At 35.8% G+C, this 20,390-nt stretch overlaps 1 long non-coding RNA gene across 2 annotated transcripts; it reads right to left on the bottom strand.

Annotated features, from left to right (window-relative positions):
• Positions 1 to 441: 441 nt before the first annotated feature.
• On the bottom strand, positions 442 to 10,028 carry LOC145789211 (uncharacterized). Of its 2 annotated transcripts, XR_014335775.1 has the most exons (5): positions 9,818 to 10,028; positions 6,719 to 6,912; positions 2,904 to 2,983; positions 2,409 to 2,512; positions 442 to 653 (listed from the first exon to the last, which is right to left on the bottom strand). It is a non-coding gene; the product is annotated as an uncharacterized LOC145789211 (long non-coding RNA). The 2 variants fall into 2 exon arrangements; XR_014335776.1 differs by lacking the exons at positions 442 to 653; positions 9,818 to 10,028 and having other exon boundaries at positions 2,290 to 2,512; positions 6,719 to 7,034.
• Positions 10,029 to 20,390: the final 10,362 nt, after the last annotated feature.

Below are 20,390 nucleotides of genomic sequence, written 5' to 3'. Positions count from 1 at the left end.
TCCAAGTGCTTATAAAGACTCGGTAGCAATGTTATTCATGTTTGATCTAACAAGTCGATGTACTTTAAACAAGTAATTTTTCAAAATGCCCAAGGTTTTCATAGATTATGATTACAAAATTGTAGTTATTATTTAGGTTTGAATAATAAAGTAAACTCATGAGTTTACTACTTAACTCTCTCTGGTTTGTAGTGTTGTCAGATGATATCAAGAATCAAGGAAATGGAATCAGGTACCCATGCTCTGCTTCACCACCTCATCTGATCTTTTTAGGGAAAATTTCAATTTAGTGTAAATTATAAAAATAATAATAATAATAATTACAGAGGACCCTGACCTTGCTTCTAATTTGTATTAACTAAATTTTTTGCAATTGTTGTAGACGGCAATTCCAGTACTCATAGGGACTAAATTCAACGATTTTGTACAATTACCGATAGATGTTCAGTGGACAATTGCAAGTCAGGTAATATATTTGATCTCTTCTAATCATGCAACAATATGCATATAATCGATTCACACACAATATATATGACTAAAGTAACAATCTCTAAAATCTTATCCATTTACTATTATCCTGTGTCAAAATGTGGACCAAGCTGGTGAGACTCATGGATCAATTAACTGAGAAATTTGCTGTAATTGATTTTCACCTGATAGAAGAAAAAACATAATTAAAAAAAAAAAAAAAAAAGAGGGAGAGAGAACAGGGACACTAGTGCAAGCATGATTTACTGGGTCATCCATTTAATGATTTCTAGCTGGAAAAAATACAAATCAAATTTGATTATTCTTCTTTTGAGTATATTCATAGAAAGGGACTGAAGGGACACAGACATCTTAGTCAATTCTTCAGAAAGAAACATCTTTTTCACTCTTGGTACACACTGATTAAGTCGCAAACACAGCCTGTTCGGTATTGTTTTCAAAAAGATTTAATTTTGTGTTATTTAGAAACAAAAATAATGAAAAGCTTCAAAAACAATTTTCATTTTCATTTTTGTGTAGAAACAATTTTCAAAAATTCATGAAACAATTTATAAGGCTTTCCTAAAACTGATATGTTTCCAACAAATAATTTTCAGAAACACACAAGTTCTCAATATCAATTCCCAAAAAAAAAACGAGCAATACCAAACCTTTCCAATAATCTATTTTGAGAAGAACAGCAGTTCGTTGTTCCCACCTAAACCCTAAATCCAATATCAGAAAGTATTTAACATGTGGGTATTGTTGTTAACAAGCAAGAGCATATGCAAGAGCCCTGAAAGCAACACTTTGCTTTTCAAGAGCAACCTACAACATTAATGTGAACAAGATCTTCGAGTTCATCACGGCAAAGCTGTTCAACCTACCATGGGCTCCTGAGCTAAACCTCACAATCGGAGAACCCATCATCAATTTCTAGATCTTGCTTGGGATTAAACCTATTTGGTTTGTAAGTAGAGTAGGAAATTTCTAAATCCTAAGTAAGAAGATTGAAATCAACCGGTTCACTGGGTTCGTATTAATTGTCTGTTCCCAATGAATATTCAAAGTTGTTTCATTTGAATATAATGAAGAGGATGATACAAGCTCAAGAGCCCACATCTCCATGTAAGAATAACTCTGTTTCATTCAACCTATTACTCAGCTCAATAACCTTATATATATTATGAAAATCAAGGTACTTAAGTTCTACTCGTTATCAGCTCAATCGAAACTCGTTTGAGATCATCTTGAAAGGTAAATATTCAAAGCTTGGATCCTAAGTAAGAAGATTGAAATCAACCGGTTCACAGGGTTCGTATTAATTGTCTGTTCCCAGTGAATATTCAGAGTTGTTTCATTTGAATATAATGAAGAGGATGATACAAGCTCAGGAGCCCACATCTCCATGTAAGAATAACTCTGTTTCATTCAACCTATTACTGAGCTCAATAAGCTTATATATATTATAAAAATCAAGCTACTTGAGTTCGGCTCATTATCAGCTCAATCAAAACTCATTTGAGATTGGCTTGAAAGGTAAACAAGCCAAGCTTGAACATATTTTGGAAGCTTGATAAGTGTTTAAATCAAGTTTGAATAACCTACTACTTAGCTCGACTCAGCTCATTTACAACCCTATATGTGTTTCAGTTGAGGACATGATGCATCTTCTGAAAATAAGTGGGATTGTAAAAGACACACTGACTTGTTGGGGGAGAAAATGTAGGTAAGCTAGAGGGAATTTGAATGATCACAAGTGATGCTTCTCAAAGGAAGATTTAAAAGTGTCATCAATCGACTAGTTTACTCGGAACAAGCTTTTCCACCACAATGTGAAAAATCATATTATTTTGAACTTGAAGGCCAAAATATATGCCATATTAGCGAATCAGGCAACGATAACAAAACTCGAAATTCAGAGGACGTAAGGGTCCAACCTAAAAGCAGATATATGGCATTTGGAGACGAGCATCACTCAAGCTTCACTTCTCTTGTTGGTGGGTCCAATTGCAAATAGTAGAATGGTTCCGTTGGTTCTTCACTGTACATCAAACATTCAATCAATTGATCAGCAGCAACAATTACTTCAAAATGTAATGGAACAATTGAAATTAGAATTAAGCAATGAGTTATCTCAAAAAGTAGAAAAGACTTCAAATTATTGTGCGATGGAAATTTTGGTCAATGAAGCAACTTCTAACAAATTATAATCTACATATCTGGTATTCTATGTGATTAACTGCCAACGAAAAGCTTTCAGTGACCAATTAGAAAATTTTGAAGATTAAAGAAGACATAATCTAAGATGCTTCATCAGTATATCAAAAGAATGTACTATAGTATAAGTGAATGGAAAAAAAAAAAAAAAAAAAAAAGAAGAAGAAGAAGAAAGAAAAAATTGGGATAAGTCATCCGAATGAAAGAAAACATACCCAGGTTTTGAGCGCATGCATTGCCAGAAGAGCTTGAAAGGACCAGGAATTGTCCTAAACGGGTTACCTTCAAAGCACGCCTACACAGAACATGACTGAAATAAACTCAAAATGTACTAAAATTGAGCATAAACTTAATAGTGAACCTTCAACTACAAGGCCATCATAATACATGCTGACAAAGGTCAAATAGTCATAAGTTGTTTCCACTTAAACATATTGTTTCGTTTGGGATGTCTACCATCTCCTTGCACATCTAAGCATGATTGGTTATTTTCATCTCCTTGCGATGCGGTCATATTGAATTTTCTATAAATGAACTTACTTCTACTTTATTCCGTGGTTGCCAGCAAGCGAAGCAAAAATGGAAAACGACAATGAAGGCCAAAATGTGATATGGAATCAAAATTATAAAATAGGGGCTTGATATGAAAACTTTAAGAAAACTTTGAAAAAAACAATATGAAACATTAGAAGACTTCCACGATAAATAGACATGCGACCTCAACATAAAAAGATGAGTTTGATCCTCTACTTCTTTGCATTGGGGTTCCCTGTGTGTGTATGTGTTTAGGTAATGGCTAATATAAATGCCAAAACCAGCATAACATATTCAATCAAGAAAGTTGATTAACTGTAGCAAATATTGTACAACATCCAGCTAAAATAATACTAATTCTAACACTAGTAGCATGCAAGTCCAACAGTATGAAGCTAAGAAATACTACAAACTGTTACACAAGAATCTTTGCGTCATTGAAAAGGGTATGAACTTTTAAAGTCCCTTTCAAGGTAGGTTTTACGTGTGGATTGTAGCTCTCAGGAAGATTTTGTAAATTTACAATTGCATTTGAAGACGACATGTTCCCCTAAATTGAAGTTCAAAGTGCAAGGAGGTGACGGAGTTAGAGGACCATCTCCCTTAGTAAAGTGGCTAGGGAGGTGTGGAATTGCTCTGGGCTAGTTTCATGCAGATAGAGATGGCAATCGGAACCCGGCCCGACGGGGACCCGATCCCCCGACCTCGAATTAAGCAGTTATTCCCCGAAAAATACCACCGACGGGCCAGGGATGGTATTAAAAATTAAATCCCCAATGATATTCGGGCTGGAGACGGGGATACATGTTTCAGTCCCTGACCCGGTCTGGCCCGACCCTGCCCTGGCCCCGATCCCTGGCCCGGTTGCCCCCAACGTGAAATGACTCTTTTGCCTCTGCTTATATATAACATATGTGTGTGTGTAAGGTTTTGTTTGAACACTCACACACACTCAACACAAACACAACACAGAGTGCTCTCGCGCTCTCTCTCTCTCTCCATCTTCTCTCTCAGTTTCTCTCTTTTCTCCCTCTCTTTCAGTAGATCGAGCAGCAGCGGTAACGAAGGGATAGTCGGCGTCGGAGGCGGTCAACGTCGGAAGGGAGAAGTCTCAGTCTCCGATCGTGTACAGGGGGAAGCAGTCGGCGTCAGAGGCGGCGTAAGTGACGAAGCGCCTCCTCAAGATCTCAGATCGTTTGTGTATCAGCGTCAGAGCAGTGGACGTCAGAGGCGGTTTCTCTCTTCCCTCTCTCTCTCTCTCTCTCTCTGTGGCACAGATCTCAGATCTGTTTGTGTCCATTTTTTAATCTGTTTATCTGTCCATTTTTTTTATTTTTTGGTTTATAATCTGTTGATGCTGATGTTGATGTTGATGTTGATGATTCGGTTGATGATGTTGATGATTCTGTTGTTGTTGTTGATGATGGTGGTGGTGTTGAAACAGATTTGAGGGGCAGGGAATTTTCGGGGTCGGGGAAATCCGATCCCCGTTAGGGGGCGGGGATGGGGAGGGTGGTAGGTTTCCCTTCAAGGATCGGGGCCGAGGCCGGGGAGATTTTCACAATCGGGGATCGGGGACGGGGAGTGTGATCCTCGGCCCGGCCCCGCCCCGTCCTGTCCCATTGCCATTCCTACATGCAGACTGGGTGTTTTCCAGGTTGGTGGGTGGTGGCTAAGTTATTTCAAAGTTGGTGGGAAGTAGAGTAAGTAGAAGGAGAATCGAACTAAGGAATGGAGCCCTTTATGCGGAGCATTTGGGAAAGGAGACTTTCATGCTTCTAAGGAGTTGAGTCAATTGACAAGAAGGCGAAGGACAAATTTAAGAGTTTGATATGTAGTTGAGCCCACAAAGAGTTAGTCCTTCACTTGATGATTTTAAGAATTTTCAGATGATATTCTTTAAAAATAGATAAAAGATACAGTAAATAAATTCTAAAGATAAAAATAAACTAAAAATCCAACCAAATGAGGGATGGTCCTAATGAAACAACTACAGAAGCACTATAATGCCTTTTGCTCCCGAGGAGTATGCCTAGGAAGACCCATACTTAATCATATAAGCCTTGACGCATGTTTTGTGTGAACCTCTAAAAAGATTTCTAAGACTATAACCTTTACACTATATAGCTTTAGAAAACAAAACCCCACCCAAAAAGGGCTCCTCAACAACTAAGATTTTTTTGAAAGACACCTTCATACAGTCCCCTTTTGCCACACTTACAAGCATCACCCTCAAAGAAGTTTCTAAAAGATATATCATTCGTTCTCAAACCCCAAAACCCTAGTGCACTAATTCTTTGGAGAAACACCTATTAATGATAACAGCCCACAAAAAACTTCTCCATAGCACTACTTTTTCAAGTTTCATATGATTAAAGAAGAATCCACTGGATCATCAAATAAATGAGAAATCAATCTTTTTCATAAGTACAACAGCCTTATTATCATAGTCTTCTACTACTAATTCAAAGCAGTGATCCTTTTCTGAAGGTCTAGGCACATCCCAGTTGATTGGAAAAATCATACCTTAATTCCTTAAAACTACGTTCTTCTGGTTAAGTTTGAGTAAATTAGAAACATTGTAAAGCGGCATAATTCAAAAAGTTTTGAGTAGTAATCACATTTTGGGTCTTGATAAATCTGCATAATTTTGAAGGGGAAGTACAAGGGGAAGCACTCTAGGCTCATAAGCTTAAACAGATCCTTCTGCTTTCTTTCTACTTTCTTGCCTAGTAGTAGTTACTTTTTTCCCTTATGGAAGTTCAAGCCTTCTGTAATTGACATTTCCTTTACTCTTTCGATGCATCTTAGTATTAATGGTTCATCCATCATATATAACCAAAAAAAAATGTAAAAAAAGAGCACATTGGAATAAGGATATCATCAAACAAAATTTCCCACAACTCATAACATAACATCATCAGGTAACAAATCATTTGAGATTCATCAATCTCTTATCAAAGAGTATAAGTAAAAATTACTTGATTTTGTATAATCTACATGCACATGATTGATTTTTAAAAAATGGGGAAAAACTTCTTCTTTTTTTTTTTATCAGAATGAGTTTACTTGTCACTTAAATCAATTCAATTGTTCTAGACTTGCTAAAAATAAAAAGCTCAAATTACAACCAAACACAAAACTTTGACTCAGTACATATTGCAAAGCACAAAACAAATGAGAGCATTAAAACCCAGAACTAGTTCTTCAGATGGCCCAATTCAAACATTAAATACCAACCCACATTGCCCATACCCGTTCTCTAATCAAAGAGTGTATATGAAACATATATGTAAAAAAGGAGAATTTTTTGTATGCCAATAGGGACAACGCTGCACTACCTTCCACCAATTTATATACCCAACATAAATATAATAGATTCGACTATCAAATTCAATCATAATAATAGAAGGTACACATGACATATATCATATCCACACACAAAAATTACTTGGAAACAAGGGTTTAAGGGTTTGATGGGGAAGAGAAAGCTTACTTGGATGACATCTTCAGCTCGATCATTGCATCTGTGGGCCTTTGGCTGCCGATGATCTCCCTCGGGAGTGCCCCATGGGCTCTCTCTTCTAGGTACAGGTCTCGTACTGCTACTAGTACTACTACCACTGCTCATCTTCTCTCTCTTCTCAATCTTCGCTTCGTCTTTCTTTCTCTAAATTTGTGTTTGTGTATCTAGGTTGGGAACAGAAATGGGTGAGCTACAAAAGGGTCCTAATCTCAGCCCTTGGTTGGAACTTGGAACCGCCATTGATTGATCCATCAGTTGTATTTTTGATGGGTTAGGGTCCGATTATTTGGAGGGTCCAAGTGGAGTTCAGAAGAAAAAAAAAACTATATTTATGAAAGAAATTATAATTTTCATTATTTTTTTTATTAATATTTGCAAAATTTCTCTTTAATTTGTAATTCTTTTTTAATATTTTTTCTTATTTGAATCTACTTTATTTATTTATCTATTTATTATTTTTAAAATTTTGTCACAACAGGAAATGACAGTTTTGGCGACCAAATTAGCGACTAAATTTTTTGGTCGCCGAAACTAATTAGCGACTAAATTTTTTTCTCGCCAAGGTCATCGCCTATACCCTATCGGTGATAGTATTGGCAACTAAACTATTTTTGGTCACCGAAAGTGAAACGTTTGGCTACTAAACTTTGGTTAGTCGGCAAAGGTTAACTTTGCTACATTAATAGGAAGTTTAAAATCAGCTTCGCAGTTATTATAGACTAGAAACAATTGGGATATATGAACAAAACAAAAAGGGAAATAAGAATATTAATGTCATACATGTACATATAACATTTGTTGCATAATCTACGTAGAAGGTGAAAAAAAAATGCTTAAATTATCTAGTGATATATAATAGTTCTCTAACAAAAAAGAGTTAGGAAAAAGATTTAACAAGTCAGTCCTTCCCAACAATGCACATTCTAAAATGATATAAAACTAAAAAATAGAAAAGTAATTAAAACACATAAAATGCTATGAAGCAAAACTGAAGGATGTTTTCAATTCTCATTACCTTAGAAGGAATTGACAAACTGAGTTTGTAAGTTTTCTAAAACCTAGAAGCAGTTAGGACATGAAACCAAACCCAAAAAAAAAAAAACAAAAAAACAAAAGCAGGTAGAAAAAGGCAGCTACAAACTAGAGGGGCAAAGGGCAGGGCTAATAATGAAGTAATATTTATGATAGAGATTGTTGATGCAGAAGGCATGCTTTCCTACACAAGCACAGTAGGGAAAGTAGAATTTTCTAATAGCATCTGTTATGTGTTCACATCTGCCACTCAGTTCTTCAAAATCCATGACTTGAAGTTGCAAAATGGGACTAAAAGTGTACCGTTAAGAATTCAATCCATATCCTCTTCAGCCTCAGTTCTTCAATCCAAATCCCGGACTAGAGTGAAGGTACCTAAACAAATTTCTTACTGCATCAAAGAGAATTTAGAACCCAAGCCACGACCAAAGGTTACCAATATTACGTGGTTGTGATATTAGGGTGTCAAAAATTAACTTTCTGCTTAATTGGGGAATTTGAAACCCTGTGAGTAATGTTGTGGCTGGCAAAATGTGGTGGAGGATCATACTTAATGTACCACTATGTTTCATAGCTGTAACTGAGTGATTTAAAGCTTATATAAGCTCCTTATCCAACATTCCTAGGATAAGGTTCTGTTATTGAGTGGCTGCTGATACTAAAAAATGCTTGATAGCTATACTTAATTTGAAACACTGTGAGTAATGTTGTGGCTGGCAAAATGTGATGGAGGATCACACTTAATGTACCACTATGTTTGATAGCTGTAACTGAGTGATTTAAAGCTTATATAAGCTCTTTATCCAACATTCCTAGGAGAAGATTCTGTTATTGAGTGGCTGTTGATACTAAAAAATGTCGAATCCCATGAGAGTAGTAAGACTTCTTAACAAGTTGTGAACATCGTTGGGCAACTTTGGAGATAAGAAAGGAAGCTACATTTAGAAAACTTCACTTTTACTATTTTATAGATGACTCAGCAACAAATATGTTTAACGATGACTACTATAAGACTTAGTATATCTATATTAGCAGTGATTTGATTTTTTTTTTAATTACAAAAAATACCCTGGTGTGCATGAAACTAGTTTTAAAACAAGTGATTGATGAACTCTTCTCTTTACTGAACAAAAAAGTAATTTTGATGTATGTCGGTTAGTTTGTATGAGTTCCTAAAAGATCTCTCTTAAAAAAAGTGATGGTGAAATCATATCTTAGTGGGTGCTATTTAATATTATGCCTAAAAAATTGGAAAATCATAAGCCTATTCATTGAGAGATGTTATCATGCTGTGGACGAAATCAATATGGCTGAACCATTCATATGTTACAGTGGTTAATATGGCTGTAAACTGGCTAGCAAATAAAACTCACACTAGTAAATTAGCAGCGTGATTCTGTAATCATCCTTTGGAGGTCAAAATATAGCTCAAACTCAACAAAGGAGGGAGAGATTTCTCTTTTCATGTTACTATTAATTTGATTATACTAGAAAACAAGTACTCACACTCAACAGAAAATTAACAGACATTTTTTTTGTTTGTTAGTTTTGACTTATGTAATTCCTATGTCGTTTATTTTGTTTGAATTTTTTAATAAGTTTTGACTTATATTGCGATATGCATACTGCTCTTGCTGAGAAGGCCAAATCAGTGCCTCCAACAACAAAGGGTGCCGATAAACTAGTCCTCTACAGACTAGTTTATAAACCAGTCCAAACCCAGGTCATCCAACAGACTATCATGATTTCACTAATTCAAAACCCGTTTTGGAATTTCATCGAACAGGTCATCCGCATACTCTCACCATAGCCAAATTCATATAACAATTATACGTATATATATATATATAGAGAGAGAGAGAGAAGCAGGGATAAAAGGGAAAATGGGGCTGGTGGTGGTTGTTCATGGTGGAGGAGGAATCTGGATTAAACTCAATGGCGGTAGATGGGTCAATTTGGGGCTGGGTTTGTGTGAAGGTATGCGACTGGAAGAAAACAGAGAGAGAGAGAGAGAGAGAGAGAGAGAGAGATACATACCCGGGGTAATGCTCCAATGGTGGATCGACATTGGTGCGATGGCGGTGATGCTCCTGTACCCGACGGCTATGGAGACAAAGCAAGAAAGATAGTGTGGAAGGAGGGCAGAGGCGTGTATGTGTATGTGTGTGTGTGTGTGTGTGTGTGTGTGAGAGAGAGAGAGAGAGAGAGAGAGAGAGACAGACAGACAGGGGTGAGAGGGAATTAGAGGTAAAGATTGTATCGACGGTGATGATTTTGAAACCCTAGCAATCCAATTTTTTCCCGACTACTGTCTCGCTAATAACAAATGGTTGCGTATTTTCTTGGAAAATTTACCAATAAATCTCATTTCACAAACTATTAAACCAATTAGTCCCAACTTTATTCTTTTGTTCGGATAAGTCCTATCAGTAGGGAAGTTTATTTCTTGTTGATCATATTTTTCATATTTAGTGTAATTGTATGGACGATTTTACCTATTATTGTTTTGTTTCCATATACTGTTGGGGCCATCAATGTGATCCGTCACTTCACCATCACTTCACCATCTCCCACATTATAACTCTTCCCCCCTTCTGTTTGCAAGCCCACCCGCGCTTCTCTCTCTCTGAAATTTCGTTCCCTTCAAACCCTTCCACATAACAAAAAAGAGTAAAATCGAGTTGGGTTTTTGATCGGAAACCCTAAGATCTTATCGCCGAGCATACTAGATTTTCCATCACCGGTTCTGAGTCCTGTGACGCCATTGATTGAAGACCCATTTAACAAGTCTTGTTCGCCATCGATTGGGAGTTCTTCTTCGGAGGAAGAGAAAGCGATTGCAGAGAAGGGGTTTTACTTGCACCCATCGCCCAGAACTACGACGGCGAGAGAATCGGAGCCACCGCAGCCTTTGCCTCTGTTTGTGTGTGTGTGTGTGTGTGTGCGCGTGTATCAGTGTGTGTGTGTCTTAGAGAGAGAAGACAGAGCTGGGTTTGGTGTGTGCTCTGTGTGTGTGTGTGTATGTGCGTGTATCAGTGTGTGTGTTATGTGCTGGGTATGTCTTAGAGAGAGAAGACAGAAGCCATCAGTGTGTGTGTCTGCGTGTTGAAGCCATTAGTGTGTGTGTGTGTGTGTGTGTGTAGATGCATGTGTGTTGATGTCCCAGTCTGTGCCGTGTATACTGTGTGTGTTGTATGTGCTGTGTGTGTGTATCAGTGTGTGTATGTGTGGGTGTGTGTTGAAGCCATCAGTGTGTGTGTGTGTGCGCGCGTGTATCAGTGTGTGTGTGTTATGCACTGGGTGTGTCTTAGAGAGAGAAGAGATAGCTGGGTTTGGTGTGTGTGTGTGTGCATGGTGTCTTGTGTCTGCTAGAGAGAGAAGATATGTGTGTGGCTGGGTCTCCATGTGAGAGAGAGAGAATGCTGAGAGAGATGAGTGGTGTCTAAATGAGGGTAATTACGTCTTTCAGAATTTTTCAGGACTAAACGGTTTACTAGAATAAAAATGGGACCAATTGGTTCATAAGTTTACATTTTGGGATTTATTGGTAAATCTCCCTATTTTTTTTTCCTTATAAATATTTTAGTCGCCAATTAATTTAGAATATTTAGTCACTAATTAATTTAGAACCCCTCTAAAATTCGAAATTCCCCCCCACCCCAAACTTGTAGTTATAAATTTTTGACGACCAAAAAAGATAGAAAGTAATTTTTTTTTATTCGGCGACTAAATAATTTTAGTAGCTAAAACTAACTCTATTTTAGTCGTTGAAAATAAATTTTGGTCCCCAAAGATAAAAAGTAATTTTTTGTTTTCATTTGGCGACTAAATAATTTTAATAGGCAAAACTAACTCTACAGCTACTAAAATATGTTTCAGTCGCTGAAAATATATTTTTAGTGACCAAACGTTTAGTCGCCAAAGATAAAAAGTAATTTTTTGTTTTCTATTCGGCGACTAAATAATTTTAGTAGCCAAATCTAACCCTACAGCCACTAGAAAAAAAAAATTTGTCACCAATTGTGACATTTTTAGTAACTAAATTTTTTTTAGTCGCCAATAATCAATATACCCCGACTAAAAAAAAAAAGTAGCTAAATCTTGTACTTTTGTTGACTAATATAATTTTTGCTGGTCAATTCCAGAACTTTTGGTGACTAAATTTTTTTTAGTCACCAAATTTGGTCGCCAAAAGTGTAATTTCCTGTAGTGTGTTTGGGTACATGTAAAACAAATTAAAAGAGCAATTGGGATTTGTGATGTCCCGGATCCTGGACTCAACTGATATTGCGTAGTCAGATGGTTTGTTTTACTTTCGGCACTTTGATTATCATATTGAGTTGTTGAGATTTCAATTTCGTTCTTACTTAACTTCTCTTACTGTTTCCAAGTAACAATTTTGAGGGTGGCTGTATTTTAAGTGTACAGATAAGATGTGTGAGTACTTTGTGTTGGGAGCGGCTCCTACTGGGAATGCATCAAATATCCAAATGAGAAGTAAAGCTATTCATACGAAGAATGAAGATGAGAGAGGGTATGATTATGATTTTGAGAGAAGCAATGAAGTTGTGAATAGATTGGAACGAGTTGAGGCAAACTAAGAAGCTATGAAATTGATTATGTTCACAACCATAGTGTTAGTTGGTTTTACCATGCTAATAGTGCTACTCAAGTGAATGTAACCATTTTTTTTTCTCTCCGTGTGTATGTGTTTTTTTTTTTGGGTTTTGAATTTAGTAAACCTTAAACTATGAGTTTTGATATGTAAAGCTTAATGAAATTACATATGCTATGTCAATAGTGATGTGCTTCTTTTTTGCTTCTGTCAATGAAAGTTGTACAGCTTTGAAGTTGCTTTCTAATTCAATCTTTTCTAATGCAAAAGGATATTGAGATTTGTTATAAGCAAGATATTGAGATTTGTTATGCCTAAGGCAGGTGTTATTTGAGATGCAAATCAATTCAAATTAGAGATGTGAACTCCATGACTTATTAAAATTGAGAAAGTCTACTTGATCAATTTGTCTATAAAAAAGGAAATTAAAGTAAATTCATTCAAAAAGCAAAATTTTTTGAATAAAACTTGTCAGTTTATACTTGAAACATGTAATAGTCCGACCCTCGCACATGATTTCTGATATATTCTCAGTCCTTGATTGGTACTTTTAAATGTTTACTATAAAATTCCATGAAAGATTACGGTTAAGTAAGTGAAATCTATGTTTATGAATGCCTATCCGTTGCACAAGAAAACTATCTGTTACCATTAACACGGTTGAATTAGAAATTGGAAGCCTTAACGGCTTAATTATCGGAAATTGATTATATATCTGTGATTAGCATAATTTTTAAGTAATATTAAGCATGTTTACGAAATTTTAATTTTGGAATGATTAAACGATTAAATTTTGTCTTATATGTTATTATTTATGAATATATATATCTAAGCCTCTTGAGCCTTGATAAAAAACGTGAAGTATCTTTTGGAGAGAATAAGGGTTTGGAAAGAAGAGAACAAAGACAAGGTTCATCAAGGAAGAGAAGTGGGATTAAGTTAGGAGAATCTTTGAATTTTTCAAGCTTAAGGTATATTAAAATTTATTGTACATGAACCTTCTCCCTTTAATTGTGAAGGAAGGTTTGTTTATAATTTATGTTTGATGATTTAGGGTTATGGGGAAGTGTTCATAATTTATGTTGATTGAAGAGGATACTCATCAATTGGTTGTTTTGACATGAAATTATGCCTCAATCTTTGTTTCTCATGTTAAACTCATGAAAATATATTTATGTAATGTATGATGTTTTAATAAACATGAGGAACTTGACTTAAAAATAGAATTTAGAGGATTTGTAACTTGAATAAGCTCTTACTCATATGTATTTTATGATGCTCAAGTTCTAGTACATGCTATGGTAGAAGTTATACTTCAATCCTTGGTTTTATGCCATGTATCATGTGTTATGATTTATGAACATAAAAGAACTTAAGTGAAAAGATGGAATTTGAAAAACAAATAGGGACTTGATCAAGCTTTGAATCATGTTACTTTGTGATATTTCAATGATAAATTATGTTATAGTGAAGTTGGGTTCAAGTATTGCTTTAATTTCATCTTGGGTTGCATGAAAAATGAAATGGTGAGGCTTGATTTTGAGTTGAAACCGAGCTGCCCCAAAACAGGGCCACGACCGCTCGAGCGGAGGCCACGGCCGCTCGAGCAGAGGAAGAAGAAAAATCTGAAAATGCATACTGTCTACGGCCGCTCGAGTGGAGAGGGATGACCGCACGTGCGGTGCATGGCCACTCGAGCGGAAGGTCCGGCCGCACGTGCGGCTCGGGCTGGAAAAGTGGTTCACTTAATTTTGCGTGCTTGACTTGCCGGTATTTTGAGAATATTTTTCTGATGATTTAAGAGGGTTGTAACTTCATGCAAAGTGTAATGATTTAGGAAATGATTTAAGAGAGGAAAGAGAACTAATGTGCAAGTTTTACGTGTGTGCAGGACACACTCCGGGAGGAAGTAACACGTCATCTCAACACTGTGAGTAGTAGTACGCTTTACTGCAGATAATGATTGCCCTTAGCATTCTATTGATGATAATTATGCACATGTTCTTAATGTTAATGCATGAATGTTCTTAATGTTAATGCATGAACGTTCTTAATATTAATGCATGATGATAAGAAGGTGAACATTTTGCCTGCTTTCATAAGTTTCAAGCATGTTTCAAGGGTCTCGTGCCACATGTTTCAAGGGCCTCGTGCCATAAGTTTCAAGCATGGTTCAAGGGCCTCGTGCCATATGTTTCAAGGGCCTCGTGCCACATGTTTTAAGGGCCTCGTGCCATCACGTTTCAAGGGCTTATAGCCACATGTTTATGTTGCAGGATTGGGCCTAAGGCCATTATGTACTTAACACAGAATCAGACTCACCACGTGAACTCTGCATCTTATTATGTATTGATGTATTTCATGATTCAAGTTCAACATCATTTATTATGTATTACTATTCACTGAGCCTAGCTCACTCTCTATAATGTCTGTTTCTGTAGGTCATCAATCCGGAGGTCAGTCTTAGCCTTGACGTCGCTTTCTTTTGTCAACCTTTACGTGTCCAGGCACTATCCAAGGCCATCCATTTTGTGAAGTTTTAACATGTTGCCTTGCTATTCAAGTGTCCATCTTAGGTTGATGTACATAACTTTTATGTTTTTTTGTATACGCCCAATCATGGGGCTGGGACTGTAAATGTATGTGTATGTAACCGTTATTCAGGGATTTAGTTTTAAACTTTGTTTGCCTTTGATGATGTATGTGATGTATGAGATCCTGGCATATTAGAAATAGCTCAATGGAGTATATTGTATCTATGTTATGTCCGTATTTTTATGCTTCCGATAAGGCCCCGTAGGTTTGTATACCAGGTTATATGTCCATTTATGAGTAGGTCATGCCCAAACTTTTAGAGGCAAGTAAGGGGGTGTGACAAAACATCTATCAATAGAACTCCACCAACAAATGGATATTGCAGGCAACAAGACATTCAAATTAAGTCAAATGAAAGACAAGTATTGTAGGTAAGATTTGGATAAGCACCAGAACCAACTATAAAATTAGGAAAGTGAAAAATTAAATTGCCACCCAACAATAAAGCTGCACAAGCATGTCTGAACATCCTAGATTTGAATCTAGAACCAGAATTACAATATCCTACAACCTCTAATTTCAAACATTATCAGTATGATCTCCACATAAAAATGTTATTACTTAGGACAAATATTATCATACAATAAAAATCTCCAATATGATCTTCAAACATTATCCTACAATAATTAAATTGCATATTAATTGGAATAGATCTCTCTAAAACAAATATTAGGACAAAAGGTCTCCAACATAGATAAAATCAACTTCTCAAGGATGTCCATCTACATGACTATCAGCAGGACAATGTGAGGCTTGCGCGACTTGGACTACAAAGTGTTGAACACTTGTATCTTGAAGCAACTCGTGAAAGGATGTGTGAGTGGGATAGACAAAAAGCATTGACCGAGGCGTGTTATTTCCCTGCAATAGAGCTAAATTTATTAAAATTTTATTACAATGTATAGTACCCTTTTAATGTAAAGTATGTAACCAATGATAACTCATATCATATGTACCATACATAAGAGGAGGACCACATGTATCACCCATGACAACTTGAGCTTGAGGTTGAGATTGACAAATATAGGCACAATGACCATGATCCTAAATACAACCAATATAAACGAAAACAAAAATTTATGAAATAAAAAGAAATATTATTTAACATTTTCTTAAAAGGTTGCACACAAATAAATATTACCTGAATAGAATTACTACCCATGATGAAACGAGATTGAGAGTGACCTTGGGAAGTATAAACAGCAGTACCCTATATATAGGTAATACAGACAAATTAAAAACCATCACCTGACTACATTGCAAGGCAAACCAATTAAAGATAAGAAAAATTAAAAGTATTCAGATAGTTCATAATTTCATACAACTAGAGAGAGGACTCAATGAAATGAATTCATAAAACTAACCATAGAAAGACCACATTACTATTGAATATTACCTGAATAGAATTATTTCCCATGCCGAAAAGAGGCGGAGATTAACATTGGGGAGTATAAACAACAACACCCTACATACAATGAAAAACCATAATCCATAGCACAAAATTGCTAGGTGCCATTACAGATAAATGAAAGTGGGTCATTAATAATAATATAAAAAAAAAAATCATTGTTTTAGTTCATTAATCTAGTGCATTTTAATCATAAGCAATTTTTCATGTAAGTACCTGACTAGATTGCATTCTCTTCTTCTTTGCAATAGATTTTTCCATCCCACCTTTGATCCTCCTTCTTCCCATACTAGTTGATTCTCTTTTCTTGAGTCCCTTAGCTTGAATTGGACAATCTATTTCATCACTCTATGGGCATGTGTTACTTGACGAATTTCTCAAATCAGTTACCTCCACTTGACCACAAATGTGGACACTTAATTTGTCTTCAACCATTACGCTCAATTCTTCACCTTTTAAAACTGACAAATGATAAGTTTTTTCACTTTTAGTGGCTCTACTTGCTATTGCTCTAAACATAGTCATTAATGACCGATATCGATCGCTTTGATGTAGTTTCACATCAGCCTTCACTTCATACCCACGTCTATCTTTCACACTTTCAGCCCTTGCTTTTTTAGTCCATCGTTTGAGTATATATTGTGGAGGAAGTTCCGTTGCATTGAATATATCTCTAAGCACCTTCACACAATGTCGACACAATATGTCCTTCACTTCAAACTTCCTGTAACTACAACTAAAAGAACCATCTTTATCCATTGTCACATTCTTATCTTTTTTTCCCATTTACCACTGTTCTTATTGTAAATATGGTACTCTCACCATCATTAATAATGCCTATAATTAATGCTTCAATGGACTGCATGTACTTATTTTTCAATTCCTCAAAATTGTTTTGGTGTAAATCTCTGCCACTTGCTTTAACATCAAAGTTGGAATTTAAACCCTCAATAATTTTTGGGACAAATTATACTCAGCTTCCAATTCTTTATACCTCTTCTTATAGAGCACCCTCTCAAAATGCATGAAGAACTCCATCAAGTTATGGTCACAATTCAGATAATCCTTCAAAAATGCATTGAAGGATTCACTAAGTTGAGTAATACTCTTTCCAACTGCCCAAGAATTCATAATATATGGTCATCCCCATTTCTCCTTCACGCGAAAAGCCTGCTCTAACTAATGATGTCGCATGCATCATACTTATCAAGCATTTGGTCCCATTGTATTTGAAGTTCTTCTTTGTCATCAACGTCATGCATAAATTTTGAAAACATAGCCTTGACCCCTACATCATCGAAAATAGAACTTACATGCTTGACATCATTTTGCATCAAATGCCACATACAAAGTCGATGGTTTGTATTGGGCATGACAACTGGAATGGCCTTAGCCATCGCAGTATCTTGATCTATGAAAATAGTTTTAGGAGCTTTGTTTGACATTGCCTCCAGGAAAATTTGAAACAACCATGTAAAAGATTCGGCAGTCTTATCATACATCAACGCTGCACCGAATATAACTATTTCTCGATGATGATTAAATCCAACAAATGATCCAAAGGTCTATGCTCGTTATTTAATTTGTAAGTAGTGTCAAAGGTCACTACATCACCAAATTGATCATAGTCCATAATCATTTGAGAATCGGCCCAAAATATATTACTTATCTGTTGTTCACAATCTAATTGGACTGCATAAAAAAAGAATGGATTTTCCACAGTTTTCTTACGAAAGTAATGCAACACACTAACCACTTCTCCATATTCTAAATCTTTTTGTCTCTTTGATCTTAAGTTTTTTTTTTTTTTTTGGTCCAATTTCGTGAAGCCAAATGATGCTCTTCCACCAGATTTCCTACCAAATAGCTCATAAGCAAACCTAAAAGGAATTCTAGATTCTGAAGCCAATTCTACTTCAATTGCTTGGGTGGTAGATATTTTTCTTTAGGATGGCAACATATGAATGCAATCTTGAGGCACAAGGTCATGATTATGATGTTCAACAAAATCACAAGCAACATATTTTGTTGAAATTCTTTCTAACTTGATACTAAATCGGGCATCACAACCACATCTTACCTGTTGTCTCGAATTTTTGACAAGTGGATCTTGTTTGTCAATACCCCGACTTCCCTCTTTGTAACATACAAACGTCCGTGAAGTTATCTCCTTCGTATGTTTGTTCTTGTTTGTATAGGTCTTCCTAATACTAAAGCCCCCCTTTCCCTCATAGGTATTGTAAAAGTCATACGCAGCTTGTTCAAAGTCAAATGACATTCCCAATTTCGGCTTCCAACCACAATTGGCCAACTCATCAACAATATTTTTTTCTTCCATTACCTACAATTCAGTATCATACAAATAACAAGTTTTACCTATCCCTGTTCTTACTATTTTTTTATAAAAATAACAAGGTCATTAATAATCAATTTCAACATCATACATATAACAAGGTTTAGCCATGTTAGTTGGAATAATCAATTTCTCTCATATCAACAATACTATATGTGCTTCATCCTTGTTATGCTACGCATTAATATCGCAAATCAATTTCTCTGTTCTTGCTATTTTTTACACATCTCTCTCTCAAGGTTTAACTACGTTTATATTGAATTGTAGGTACTGGGGGTGAATTACAGAAATATGAATCATATATATATATAATGGAAGAAAATCATATATGAATCCCTAGAAAATAATATATACAAATAAATGTGATTCACTATCAAAGAGGCCCTATTTAATTTATATATGAATCCCCAAAAATCTGAATCATATATATATAGAACAACAAATTTAATTTATACTTTCTTCCATTTATCATCAAACCAATTTCAAAAATACCTATTTCATCAGACCCATGTCAAAAATCAACAACAAATGTAACGCCCTCAAAAATATAACGTTAAACCCATTAAGTAAACATGCGTTGATATACAAAAGTTCCACATCCTTTCATTTATGAGAGTTTCATTACGTAAGTATTACATGTTGATAACAAAAGCAAAATGCCCTACGGGCTTACAGCTTTCCAAGTTAACACTTGGTTACAACAAAAAGAGTACTAACTCATACACATTATGCCCTTGGCTTGAATTTACATGTAATACATCAAAAGTAATACGACAAAAGTATGTCCGCCTCTAGCCTCCCAAGCTATGTCCTGGGAGGTGGCATGCTTCCTGTACCTGAAAATGATATTCCCATATAGGGTGAGCCACAGCCCAGTAGAAATATACTAAACCAGCCATGAACAATGACTAAAAGATTAGCAATCGATAGATGGCCAACACTGATACAATCATATAAATCACATATTTATGTCATACGACTTATGAGTCCAAGTTACCTTTCATTTTCCCTTTTTCAACGGATAGGCATATAAGCACCACCCATATTCTAAACAGATATGTATAACAACAATATCCACAGATAAGCATATAAGCTATATCCACATTCTACAACAGATATGTATAACAACAATATCCACAGATAAGCATATAAGCTATATCCACATTCTACAACAGATAAGCATATCACACATCAACAGATAAGCATATTAGCTGTATCCACACTTCACTAGACAAGCATATGAGCTGTATCTACACTTCACTAGACAAGCATATGAGTTGTATCTACGGAGTTCATCCCCCATCTCCTCCTAATCCTATCCGGTTCAGAGGTACATCCCCCATCTTCCCCTAAACCGCGGAGTACATCCCCCATCTCCTCCTCTACACAATGCATATAAGCACAAATGTTCTATACACAAGTAAACGCATGTAAACACAGAATCACATACGCAATCAATTAATACATAAAGTTAATGTATTTTATCAACCGTCATACTCTATGACACATCCGATTGATTAGTTTTAGTTTGCCTAATCATCATGCATTGTCTACAACAATCAACACTACCCTCCACCGGTAGCCCAAAGCAATTATTTCTAAGCAAGAAATAAATGCACAAATGGATAATATATCAACA

The sequence above is a fragment of the Camellia sinensis genome, chromosome 7 (genome assembly GCF_055761805.1).
Source record: "Camellia sinensis isolate YWXY chromosome 7, ASM5576180v1, whole genome shotgun sequence".
Taxonomy (NCBI): Eukaryota; Viridiplantae; Streptophyta; class Magnoliopsida; order Ericales; family Theaceae; genus Camellia; species Camellia sinensis.
The sequence above is the reverse complement of the archived record's forward strand: the minus strand, read 5'-3'. Positions and strand labels throughout refer to the sequence as shown.